Source organism: Podarcis bocagei, assembly GCF_964188305.1.
Source record: "Podarcis bocagei genome assembly, chromosome: 6".
In the NCBI taxonomy this organism is placed as follows: domain Eukaryota; kingdom Metazoa; phylum Chordata; class Lepidosauria; order Squamata; family Lacertidae; genus Podarcis; species Podarcis bocagei.
The window spans coordinates 8,664,602-8,678,916 of NC_138130.1; positions in this window are offsets into that span (position 1 = coordinate 8,664,602).

Genomic DNA, 14,315 nt, shown 5'->3' on the forward strand with positions numbered 1-14,315 from the left:
GTATTAATTGGTGATGATGGTTTAGGAGAGAGCATAGTTCAGTGCTAGACCATGGGCCGTGCGTGCAGAAGGTCACAGGTTTGATCCTTAGTATCTCCAGTTCAAAGGATCAGATTGCAGGTAATATCAAAATATATATCCTGAGACCTGGAAGAGCTGTTGTTACTCAGAGTAGACAATTCTAGCCTAGCTGGGTGAACAATATGGCATGGCATGGTGTGAAACAGCTTTCTGTGTTTCTAGTCATGGTGGTGATTATAGCTGTGATCAAAATAATTCATTGTGGCAAGTACCATTTCAACTGTACGTTGGGATTGGTAGATCAGGTTCCAAGTAACTACCTCACCAGTTCTTTCCAACCCTGAGTCTTACGATATCTCAAGCAGCAGCTTTCATGGGGTCTAGCAAGCGTCTTTTGAAACAGAGGGGATTTCAGTTTGTGGTATTGCGTGGGGTCTAGCATGTTCAAAGACAAAGAAAACAAAATCCCATGTTTGAGGTGTGCTGAAGCACAGATGTGTCACTCTATGTAAGGGTCACTTTGAAAAGTTGGGTGTGTGTTGCTCAAGGAGAATCTTAGCAGTTCTAGTGAGTCAGAAACTACACATGATGTTAATCATGTATAGCCTTGAATTACATCTTTGTGGTTCTGTTTTAAAGGAGTCTCCCAGCTTGCATTTCCAGTGAGAGAGACCTGTGTTGTGGGAGAATACATTTTAACCCTTCTTTTCCCACTAATTCTCCATGTCCAAATCACCCTGCTGGTGAACAAATATGAATATACCTGCATAGGGTCTCTCTCTCTCTCTCTCTCTCTCTCTCTCTCTCATACACATATGATCTAATCGGCAAGGTGTGGGAAACTACATGTGATTAAAATCATACGTTGTTTGAGCCTCTGAACACTTAAAAGCAGCAGAGAAAACCAGATAAAACGCCAAGCAGTGTTGATCAAATTGAAAATACCACGGCAAGCATTGTAATTAATGTGTTTCCAGAACCCGGCTTGCTCTCTGAGTGTCATTCCCTAGGTTATTACAGATGGAATTAGAGTGTCCTTTCACTGTCAAACTGATATATACTGCTGGAGCAGTGCTGAAGTAAAAGTACCATTCCCCATGCCTTTACAGGATTTAAACATCTGCTGAATCCCATTTATTTCTCTCCTTGTCATCTGGAAATAGATGCACATCTCAGGAAGGTTTTGGTTTGAAGTGAATAGTCTCCATTTCATGTTGCAATATTTTGGTTTTCTGTGTGCTTTTGTTGTGTTTGTGTTTTCTGTGTTAAAGAAGGGGAATTAACTCCTGTAATGTTCATATATGCATGTGGTAATAGCAGCAAGCCTTTAAATTCAAGCATCGCATTTGTGGGACCTACTTCCCAAATAGATGGATACAGATTCGGATACACACACATACACTTCTAGTAAACTGAAATGTATTCACTAATGTGAAGAGAATTCTAATTACTGTATAAGAACAAGAGCTAGTAAAACATAATGGTCATAACCAGTCATTTTTACTCAAAAGTAAATCCCACTGCATTTAATAGGGCTTTCAGGTAACGTTGCACAGGATTGCGGCCTGAGTGATTCACATCTCAGCTCCATCACCAACTAACAAGGTGGCATTTAAGCAATTGAACCCATCTCAGCTTCAGTCTCCCATCTGCAATATAGGGATGGTGATAATGACATCTTCAGCTGTCAAGAAAAGGGGAAACCAATTAGGCATCATTACAACATAATGCTTCTGCATCAGGTAGACCTTTCATAGGTTTCTTAACAGAACTGTTACACTTCTAGGGCTGGTACACATGTGAATTTAAATCACATTATTTCTTTACCCTTAATGAATGTCAAGTGAATGTCCCCTCCATCAGGGGACACAAAAAAATTGACTTTGTGGTGTTCCACAACAACAAACCTGCAGCCAAAAAGACTGTCTTTCTAATCCAAACGTTGATATCAGATTCAACCCATACCTACCCCATTCTTGGTGTCCATTGTCCTCTGCTCCTTTCCTCAAGACTCCTTTCCTTTCACCTACTTTCCCCTCAAAATCAACTTTCTTTGCACATCTCCTTCTGCCACCATACCTGAGTGGCTTCCTGCTTCTACAAGACATTCATGTTTCCCACTCCGCCTGCCAACTTTCCCTTCCCTCTGCATGCCTGACGCCTTTGTTTTCTGAGCAGCTGGAATGTTTGTGAATATTCTATGCCACCAGACTAGCTCAACAAATTAGAGGCATCATTACCAAACATGCAACATATTACCACGACTCGTTTCCCCATATGGACCACCACTAGCACCACAGCCACCAAATCAGCACTAATGTGTGAATCTGTCTTTAACAATATCATAGTACTAAACTCACATCCCAACCAACCATCAGATTCTGCTGTTTGCTAGCCAACATTGCCATAACACTATTACCTTCCTACTATCATTCTGCACAGTATTGCCACTTGTCTTCCCACCGCAGGGGCAGGGAAGACGCTTGTCAACACTGTATGCTAGAATGCCTACATCTTACCTGTGAGAGGAGGAACGTTCTGGTGGTGGCGCAAGTGGCAAAGCATGCAAGAGTGCTGCCTCTTGCTCTTCCACCACCTGAAGCGAGTGCTCCAGGCCACCTCTTCCATGGCCAGCTCTGCCTATGTTGTCATTTGAACTGGCAGGAGGCTGCTGCATCTTCTCCTGATTATTATTATTTTTTATTCAAAATTATAACAAGACATATTATCCAAAAACATATCATCCTTGTTCCCCCCCTCCCACACAAAACCCACCCACCCCCACCCCACCTCCCGACTTCCCTCAGTTCCAGTCTTTGGTTTCTCTAAGAATGCTGTTTTCTGCATGTTACAAAGTTGTATAGATCCTCAAAATATTTAGCTGATTATTATCAATAAAAAGTTTGTGAATGTTTATTCAAAACCTGCCAAGGAGTCCAGTTCGCTTTGTTGCGTCTTCAGATACTTTGTAAAGGGTTCCCATTCATCCTTAAAGTCACAGTTATCCTTGTCCCGTAGCTTATGCATAGTCCATCAATTTTTCTTGCCATGATTCTTTAGTTGGGGTTTCTTCAGTCTTCCATCCATGTGCTACCAGAACTCTCGTGGCCGTTGTCGCATACATGAAGATATTTTTCAACTTTTTTGGCAGGTCTTTCCCTACAGTCCCCAACAAAAATGCCTCGGGTTTTTTAACAAATGTTAAATGGAACATTTTCTTCAATTCGTTGTATATCATTTCCCAATTTTTTTTAATTACCTTACAATCCCACCACGCATCTTCTCCTGATTATTTGTCTGCTCTTTAATGCTACCTGCTGTAGTAAGAAGGACTACAGACTGGTTGCATCAGGTAAGAATCAGAAAGAATCAGGGGCAGGAACAGACCTCAGCTGCCTCACCTCCAACTTTACCCACAATTTTAAAGTTATGGCACAAATCTCTCGAGTTTCAACCTGGCCGTTCTGCCATAGAAATTGAGAGTCACTTTATGCTTTTCATTAGCAGGCAACAGTGGTTAGATGGCTCAGTTTGCTATTATGAAAATAGCATTGTCCAAAGAATTCAATGATAATTGTACATTTTCTGAGAAGTCCAAAAAAATAAATTAAAAACCACAGCAACTCGACAAGGTCAAGCTGATGTAGGTAAACCAAGGAGGCAACCTGAAAAGGAAGATGCAGGAGATGTTTTCGTGTTGTTTAATGCAATTTACTTAATGCATGGCATTCTAGCTATTGATTAAATGTATTTCCTGCTTTTGGAAAATTATTAAGATAATGGAGATAGGCAATCATGTGATCTTAGTTGAAGAGGCAGGTGCTTTATTGGAAACTATATTAATGTTTTGTGAAATTCCATCCCCTCCCCTATATCTGCAATCAAATTAAAGGCCTGGAGGAGCATGCTATTCAACAGCTAAATAAGGGGTAGATCTGTGACAGTAAAAGCTAAATTCAATTCTTTTCTTCTTCTTTTTTTAAAAAAGAACATCAGTTAAGTACAGAGTTTAGGTACAAAGTTATGGTAAAATCTAAACTTGAAGAGAGCATGGGAAATGGAGCTATCCCTTCTTAACTGGCTGCACCATTAAGCCATCAAGTAGAGTTCTCCACAAAACTGAGAATATGCTTCATAACAAAATCTATGATTTATTTCAGTTATTTGCCTAACCTGAAACAATTTTTAAGGCACAGAGTGATTTCCAAGTGTGTCCAGAGCAGGGGTAGGAAACCTAAGGCCCGGGGGCCGGATGCGGCCCAATCGCCTTCTAAATCCAGCCCACGGACAGTCCAGGAATCAGCGTGTTTTTACATGACTAGAATGTGTCCTTTTATTTAAAATGCATCTCTGGGTTATTTGTGGGGCATAGGGATCCATTCATTTATTTATTTATTTTCATAATATAGTCCGCCCCGCCCCCCACATGGTCTGAGGGACGCTGGACTGGCCCACGGCTGAAAAAGGTTGCTGACCCCTGCTCCAGAGCGTTGAGGGATTCTCTGGACCAGACATCTTGTGGCACAATCAGAGTCTGCCTACACATGTTGGATTTCATCCATATAACTTTTTTTAATAGAAAAAACAAGTCCTCAAAAACATGCTTACTAAATGCTTGCCCTAATAATAATAATAATTTATTTATACCCCACCCTCCCCGGCCAGAACCGGGCTCAGGGTGGGTGACACCAATAAAATTACAATAAAACGTAATAGGAAAAAAATGACTTTCTTGGAAGTTGGGGAGGAGGTATGCCCCCACCATTCTGCTTTGGTGCTGAGAGAATCTGCTCCCCAGATTCCAGGAAAGAAGGAGGTCTAAGAGGTATTTGTGAGGCATATATGATGCTGAGGCCTGCCTCAGATTTGCCACTGCAATTGTGTTTTCTCCAGGTTGGTCATTACTGTAATATTAAAAGCATAAGTCTCAGTCCAGGAAGAGGAAGTGATGTTTCACCTGCGCTGGGAAGCTATTGTTAATGGCAAGCTAGAATATAAAACCATGATTTGAAGTTGACTTCATATCCTGACTTGTACCAACCCCTTCATTATTTCAAAAGCTTCCTCTTTTGAAGTCAAATGTGACTGGGTTGGACCTCCTTGACAATGGACCACTTACATGTACACTGAATTTGATAGTGCCATGGTTACATCTTTCATCATTTCAGTTTAAAAAATGCACTAGGCACAAACATTTCTTTGTTGAACTGTGATAAATGTGTAAAGGCAATGTTGACAGGTTCTGGCTTTGTGTACGAAATCATTTTTGTTCTCATATTCTTGAAGGGAACAGATATTTTTAACAAAAAAAAATTGAGGACATATGACAGCTTGGTGACATGTTGAAATTAGTGCTGAAATGAACTGGACATTTTGAATTCACACTCTGAATCTGGGGGCCTGTGATTAAGGAAAGATCTTCCATGACCCTTATGAAGTTACCATTCACATAATATATCCTGTGTGCAGCAGTGGGCGTGGAGGAGTCTTAAGATTTGGGTGTGCAATCAGCTGTCTAATGGACATTAGCACAGGCATCAACATTTGAACCACATCTCAGAAATTCTGGTATTAGGGGGTTTGCTTGAGCGGCTTGTATCATGTTTATAAAATGTCCAACCACATGCTTGCTGTCATAACTTCTGCACTGGCCCCAATTGCTCTGAAACTGGCAATCTCCCCATCTCCTAATTAGGCTTAATGGTACAGCACCAGGGTTATTATGGAATCACGGAACTGTAGAGTTTGAAGGGACCACAAGGGTCATCTAGTTGGGAAGCCGTTGCCCAACATGGGGCTTAAACCCACGATTCTGAGATGAAGAGTTTCATCTCTACTGACTGAGCTGTCCCAGGATCGTTAAATGCCAAGAAGCCACTAAGCTCCAATCAAAACCAGATGAATACCATGATATAACACCCACTAAGCAGTGCTTTGCCTCCAGTGTTTAATGCTTTAATTGATGTTTTTTTATTTAGCACATACAGCCTGACAGAACAACCCAAACCACATCCAAGGTGTTATGTACTGAAGTTCTCACCCTGGGCCAGCAGGGGGATACTGTAGATAGTTATGCAAATAAGGGATCGAAAGTAACGTTCAGTGATAGTTTTAGAAAGTTGTTACAGTTACGTTGTACTGGAGCTCTATATAAGCAGGCTGACTGAACCCTTCAGTTCAGTTCAGTTCTGTCCTGGCCTGTGAATAAACAAGAGCTGTTTGAAGAATCGCTGTGTCGTCTGATATGTTCACCCACAACTTAACACAAAGCCTAGTTGCTTATAGTGACTGGGGCAGAAGGAGGCAGGCTGTGCCAGCTGAACTGCAATAACCCAATGCCGTCAAGTGCTAGCAGTGTGGCCAGCTCAGCATTCAAGGCTTTCTATGGGCTACCAGAAACGGGAAGCCTGGTGGATGTACCTTCACAATCCCACACTAAAAATAACAATTCACCATGTCAAAATTAGACTTTTTTACCGAGCTCTCCGAAATCAACTGATATAGCTGCACACACACACAAATGCAACCTTCACAATAAATTCATAAATCTTTCTTAAAATTCAAATTTGCATTAATAAAACTAACAATGTATGCTAATAATAATCTGCACTAAGCAAGAAATATAGCGAATGTTAAGCTTCAGAGACTGGCGAAGGAGCAACTACCGTATGGGTGCTAAGGCCTCCTTGTGGGGCTAGGTGCTGTACGCTTGGAGGAAACAAACTGCAATTCTGCAACCAACGTTTACAAAAATGCATATGCTAGGGGAAAGTGTGCATAAGGATGGATATATTAGCGAAAGGAACATGTTAAAATGCATTATAATAATTTTTTTTGCAAAACTGTGTACATTAGTGTGCACACTAAAATGCTGATTAATTTTCATGAGATTTTAAAAATAAATAAATCACAAATTGCTGCAAAATGTGAAGAACTGAATGCAAGGTTGGAAATTTGAAAAACTTAAAAATTGGCAGATCCTTCTATCCTTAGTGAAGGAACGCCTCTATGTGATCCAAACCTTCCCCATCCCAGCCTGGTGTAAATTGAGTTTGGTTATTTTTATTAAAAAAACAAAAACAAAATTGGCAGAGCAATCCAATCAAATTGAATGATATTATTCACCAAGCAAGACATAGGTAAATATTGTCTCGTTAAGCAATTTAAAGATGGAGAGTTTTCAATGTGAATTACACTGAAAGCACCACAGTGAACAAACCAAAAACCTCAGAGTTCATTGGGTTGGTAGCCAAAATTACTTACCAGATGGGCTCAAGCAGAAGGTATCGTATTGGCCCGGATATAAGCCGCACCTTTAAAATTCGGAGGGGGGGGGAGAAAAAAAGACAATACCTGAATATAAGCCGCTCCCTTAAAATTCTGCAGGCAGTCACACTCGTTCCATTTTACCATATGTCTGTTTCAGCAGCAATATCGTAAAAGCAAATTTTTGTAAGGTCGCAAATTTAAGCCTCACTAACTTTTCATGGCCACAATTTGGAAGAAGAAAAATGAGGCTTATATTCAGGTCAATACGGTAACAGGATAGCCCAGCTCTTGTGAGGACTCTCTGCTATTTTAAATGTTTATTTGCTATGTAAATGGGTCTTGTATGGCAAAATAATTCAGATTCTTATACTGTCACCTTGCCACTTGAACATGGGAGGGGTGGTAGTTGTTTTGCAGTACAATCACCTCCCAAACCTTTTGAAAACACTCTTGCAAAAGCATTTCCTTCACAGAAATCCACACCACTTATCCAATCAGCAACCACTCACAGAATTCTTCCTACCTTACATTTCAACAATATATCCCGTATGTTCCACAATTGTACCAACTTAAAAGAAATTGCACTTTTAGAAACTAGCTGGTGGTTGTAGTCTGGTATTCTTTAGTGCGACAAACACTGAAAGAACCTGTCCTTTCAAAGCCTTTTAAGCATGGGAGGAATAAAAGGACAACAGCCACTGGGTGCTATTTTGCAAATGGGAGAGCACACTGGGGTGCAATAAGACACTATAAATACAGAAAAATGAAGCTAATCTGCAAATGACCTATGGCTGGGAATATGGATGAAATTTAAAATTATGTACAAAATTATGTTGGGGTGTGTGTGTGTGTGTGTGTCCGTCCCAACACAATAAGATAAGAAATGGGGAGCTAAAGATTGTGCTGGATGAAAAAGTAATCTGGCACCTATCAGCTACTGTGGAGATTAAATTGTTATATTGCAGGAGACAAAAATGTCACACCATTTCACCTGTCATCTGTTATGGGTCTCCCCAAGGAAGCGGGACCTTCCCTGTTTGCTTCTTCTCTATCTTGCCGCAGAGGAGGAATTGGAGTAAGGAATGCAGTGTCATCAAAGGTCTATAAAAGTCTGACCTTCAAGCTGATAGATTTGAAGCAATAAAAGGCTTCCAGAGCACCTGATGTATAAACATAAAGGGAAGGTTTAAGGACAACCCCCTTTAGTTTACAATGTGCAATTGGGGTGAGATTAGGTTTCAAAATAGCCCAGGGACTAGCAGCTCTTGTAAAGCCAGGGTCCAAATTTTGCTTGGAAATCCAGACTGGAGGAGTGATGGACCTTGGAAGAGACAGGTATAAAAGAGATAAGTTATCAGGAAGGAGATAAATAGCACTTAAATATAATGAATGATGATAGGTAACTACCAAATTTTCATCAGACGTGGTAAAAAAGTTATGCATGGAAATCAGCAACTTAAAAAAAATAATGATACAAGCAATCATATATTTCAGCCTCTACTGATTTTGAATATGATGCTCGTCTTGTAACAAAACTGGTTGTTCTGCACCAAATCAGAAAGATGTGAGTAAAACTGAACTAGCACTAAGGCTGGGCAGATGAAAATAAACAGGCTAAGGATTCTCCATGACACCAGGTGGTTATATGGAGCCTGGGATGTAGATTTGGAACTGGGAAGAGCTGAACTTAAATCTTTACAGGTTCCCTGAGCCATTTCAGCTGATTGATTGCCGCCTATTCTACCTTGCAAGGTTTTTTGGGGATTAGAGGAAAAGAATAACCCTTTGTATGCTGTCCTAAGTCTTAGACGAAATGGGTGGTATTAGTGTAATAGATAAATGATAACTATTTCTCTTATTTCCAATGTGAATTCTAGAAGCAAGGAACCCAATTAGTTTTAGATGACTCCAACACAGCTAGATGGGACCTTTGATTTTGTCCCAGAAATGCAAGCGATAAAAACCTAAGCTGATGTCGTATTCGATAGCTAATGGTTGTTACATTTCTGTTTTTTGCATTCCATTTTTTTGGCATCTCCAGATACTTTACCAACATAATTTCCCACACAGGGTTGAAGCACATTTGTGCCATGGAGGAACAGTGCAACCAAGGACTGATTTATTTGTGTTAATGTGTTCCTATCTTTCTGCCACCAGGGAACTCAAGGCAGCGTGCATGTGGTTTTTAGGTGATGTCTTATCCAATCACTGACCAGAGTCAGGCTCCAGCAAAGTTGCTACATTACAGTGGTACCTCGGGTTACATACGCTTCAGGTTACATACGCTTCAGGTTACAGACTCCGCTAACCCAGAAATAGTACCTCGGGTTAAGAACTTTGCTTCAGGATGAGAACAGAAATCATGCTCCGGCATGCGCAGCGGCAGCAGGAAGCCCCATTAGCTAAAGTGGTGCTTCAGGTTAAGAACAGTTTCAGGGTAAGAACGGACCTGCGGAAGGAATTAAGTACTTAACCCGAGGTACCACTGTATGTGCCTTCAGACCATTTCCTGAAAAGAGGAAATCTGTGCCTAGGGGAGATCGTTATAGAATTTGGGTGACTGAATGCTACTGCATGCAAAACAAAAAATCCTCCATGTGGGAAAGTAAAGCTTAAAGGTCATACTGCCAAGTCAGCTCTCTTTGTGTAGGAGAACCTCAACCTGAAAACTAAAATGATACAGTCTAATGTGGTCCTGGTTCAGCATTTGAGTGAGGGCCAAACTACACATCACACAACACATAGTACACAGCTCTCACCTTTGTTTAATCAATTATAGGCCTGCAGGAGGGACGACTGTTATGGGGACTGCAGTGCATGGAGGGGGGAGATGAATCTCTGAAAACTACCCCCTGTGCAGCTATGAGGCTTTGGAAGTAAGTTTCACAGGGAGCTTCCCCCTAAACTATGTACATTTGTTTAGGAATGGGATTGTTCCTGGGGAGCGGATGGATAAACCTCAGCTCCCTACCTGCTGAACAGCACACCCCATATCCCAGCATCAAACAAACAAACAAACAAACATAGCTGAATGCTACACATTAAACACATTATGTACTTTGACCATAAGACCTAGGTTTTAATGCGCTGTAAAAAATACATTAAACAAATAATCTGGATGTCTTGACATTATCCTTCTTGCTCATCCAATTTCATCAGTAGGCCTGGGTGTTTGGGGGGGGGGAGGATGTGGGAGGACAACCCAAAACCATCTTTTCAGAAGCCTTCTGAGGAAGGTTGCACTGTGAGGTTTCTATTCCTGAGCAAAGACCTAATTCCAAATAAAGTTTTGGCATGTATTCAGGCAATTTCGGCCTCCCCTTTTTAGCCTACTTCGCATTTCCTCCATTTTTAAGGAATTCAGTGCAACAACATTAACATATAAAGTAAAAGCTTTTCTGTGTATGCTGTATATATCCACCCCCTCCCACAAAACTATCTTTTTGGTGTGGGAAAGACATGTGCCAACACAGGTGCATGGAAACACACTTTTCCTTTACATTCTGCGAAATAAAAGCAAAGGGGCAATACATTTGCAGCACCACACAGCTATAAATGTTGTTCAGCACGGACGGAGCAACATATAACAGAGATACGAGTGGTAACACATTTCAAACGGATATTTCACAATAGTTATCATCTGTCTGGGGAAACTGTGAAGCTCGATTGAACAAAAGATAAAGTTAATACTACCTAATAAGAACAGACCATTATAGATCAGTGAAACTGCAAAGCAGAATTATATGACAAGGGCCAAGCCACATTATCTAAATTAACATTTTCCCAGCATGAACAAGAAGGGCCAGTGCAGAAAAATGAAGAGCTATACTCTGGCCTGCATTTAGTCAACCTGAAGTAATTATTAATTTATGGTTGTCTGTGATTTTAATGAAAATGAAAACTGAGAGGAAAAGAATTGAGAGAGATAATGTGCCGTGAAATTGAGTTTCATTTGTTTGGGGGGTCCACCTTCTTTGTTCGTCTCCCCTCCCCCTTTTCTCTCTGTGTGTATACCTCTCACTCAGTTTTCTTTTCTTTTTTTGTGCTCAAAGACGAAGATGTTAATATACAAAAAATAAATGTCACCAACTCACTAAACTTCTGTAACTTTGTATTTAAATACCTGAGATTATGGACCTGACCAGAAATTAATTAAGTGCTTTATTCTTCTCCACCGCAGCAACTGGGACGATCTACCCATCAGGCCATTTCGGCAGTGTCTTATCTCAAAGCAGCCTCACTCTGCCTGCTGCTGAGTTCTGCTCTGTATTTGATGGACCACCATAAATATATACAACGATAACAGCATCTACACCCACACAAAGTCATGGTGCTGCTAGCTTTTGCTGCCACTCATTATGAGAAGAGGACTGCCAAACTTGTAAATCAGCCTGTAGACACATCAAGGTCCCCAGAATCATCAGCATCCTATCCTCTTGTTCCTAATAGGTCCACCCCAACAGTACTTTGTCCTTCTACACTCAGGACAACCAAGATGAAGGAAATGCCTTCCTACAAGGGATTCCCGTATGAGTCACATTCTTCAGCCAGTGGGTGATAAATTTACTAGCTTTCCCAACTAGGGACCAGCTACCAATTACCTAGTCAACAAGGAAAGTTAACACCTTCCATAGTTTCCGACCTAGTTAGTGGATCACTTACCCATCATGGTTAGCATTTACTCTGAGACAAACACCCATTTCCCACCCAGGTTTTTAGACTTTGAAAATGTCTGGGGGGAAATAATGGACAAATCTGCCCCATTCCCACATGTGAATATCTTAAAAGATCATTTGGGGCTGGGGCCAGGTTAGATTCTGCAGGCAGAAATGATTCGCACAAAAAACCCTAAGGAGCGCTTATAAGGCGTACCCTGAGCAGTTCTTTTTTCCTGCTTTTGAACAGAGTAAAGCTACTTGGAGCAGCTTCAAAGTGTAGCACCTGTACAGCCCTGGGTATATATGCTCTGAAATGTTGCAGTGATGGGGGCAGTCAATTACAGTGGCCTCCTGTGCAGGGAATTACACAGGAAGCGACACGCAGTCACTTCCTGTCCCATTTTAAAAAGACACTTCATGAGCTCAGTGGTCAAATAAGGCCTCTGAAAGGTTGTATGTTAGGGCTGCCATACAGCCTGGTTTTCCAGGACATGTCCTGGAATTTGCCTCCCAAAATGGTGTCCTGGATTATTTTTTTGGAAATTGGGTAAATGTCCTGGAAAATTGGCAATGGGGGTTACAGTAAATGCTTTTAAAAGCCCCAAAACTAACTAAATAAATAAGTAAAAAATTCTTATACCTTTTTCTTAAAAAGCTCAGCAACTTAGGGGGTTGTCTAAAAAAAAAAAACCCTCAACAGTTTTGGGGTGTTGTGGTTTTTACTTTTTGAAATATGGCAACCCTGTTGTATGTTCTGAGGACAAGTGAGGTTGGGGTCCAGTTTCAGAAAATTGCAGACTGGACCCAAATCCTCTGACATTCCTACGGTGGACATAAGTAGTTTTTGAAGATGCCTGTGAAAGATTTTTGCTTCCCTAAGAAGCATGCCACTAGCTGGTAAGGACAGTAATTGTTAACAGGTGGAACTTCCAACTGAGCAGGTGAGGAATGGCAGGCTACTTTAGCTTTTCACAAAGACCTCCTCCCAACAAGCTAAGCTAACAAAGGCAAAAAGCTTATTTAATGTGCCCCTCTCCTCAGTTTAAACAGCGAGGAGTCCCTTCCCTGGACATTTCATTTCCCGTGCTTAATAATCCCACGAGAGGGAAGGTGGAGCCATGCCTACCACCTCCGCAATTGTGTGTCTTCTGCACTTACACCATGCGGGCCACACATCTATAGAGGGGAACCGGACTGACACAGGTGGCCTCTGATTCAATACTAAGAGAGGAAACCTAGAGGGGAAATGGTGCAGAAGGAAAGCCTGATCAGCTGTGGGGGGTGGGGGTGGGGGTGTCCTGCCTCTTTAAGAAACATTCCCTTCCCTCTCTGGGTGTGGTTCCCCCCCATAGCTCAGCAGGAACTAGCTGGAACTTTACTCATGCCTGTGTAGCAAGTCCTACCTGCTATGCCAGGTTGCTGACCGGTTATTTGTTAACAAAAACAACTACGTATTGGCATACTGCTGAGTCCTGCGGCTTCCTGGCACTGGAGAAGACCCACTGCAAGGCTTCCTCACGCTGTGAGTACCCTCCCCAAACCCACAGAAGACCACAAGCCCTGCTCGCCCGGTTATTTCCTATATGTGCAAATCTGAACTTACTTTTAACATTTCACGTAGTTTTTGACCCTTGAATTGGCAGTGACAACGCTACCCATGTATTCCTTTGATCCTACCATCACCTCTGGTCCAGTAGATTTTGCAAGCTTTTGAAAGGATGCTGAAAGATGTTTCATCTGAGAAATGGGATGACTAGGCTGCAAGCGACTTTTCCTTTCCCCCCTCATATTGCTTTCAACTGTTAAAGGGGTTGGGGGCAGGAAGCAAATAGCAGGCCTCCCCCAAATAGACAAAGCTGCTATTTTCAGCCTCTCTCTCGCTTTTAGAAAGCCTCAATTTATTTCCCCTGCTGCCTTGAAGGTACAGAGTTTGAAGAGTAGCAGAGTTTGCTGCTAGCTGTACTCCTCCTACTCACTGGCAAGCCCGGCTACCCAGGCCAATGAAAAAGTCAGCAGTTTTCATTATCCTCCACAGTTTCCTTATTAGCCGCAGTGCTTGCTAACAAATACTGACCTGCATCCCCTTCCATCTGTTGGAGAATTAAATAAAAGATGAACCAAACGGAGTTCACAGCCTGGAGTTGTGCAACTTTCCAAGCACCCTTAACTACTGCTGATTTCCACACAGACTCAGGCATCCCAGGAAGTGGAGGAACAGTGCACTTGACACTGCCATATGGATGATGTTTGTTCTTATTGTTTCCACTTCCTGCTCCCAACTAACTTAAATGCTCTGGTTAATGGCTTTGCCTTTATTTAAATTTACTGCAAATTATATTCTATAATTACTTTGTTAAGTTACTTCTA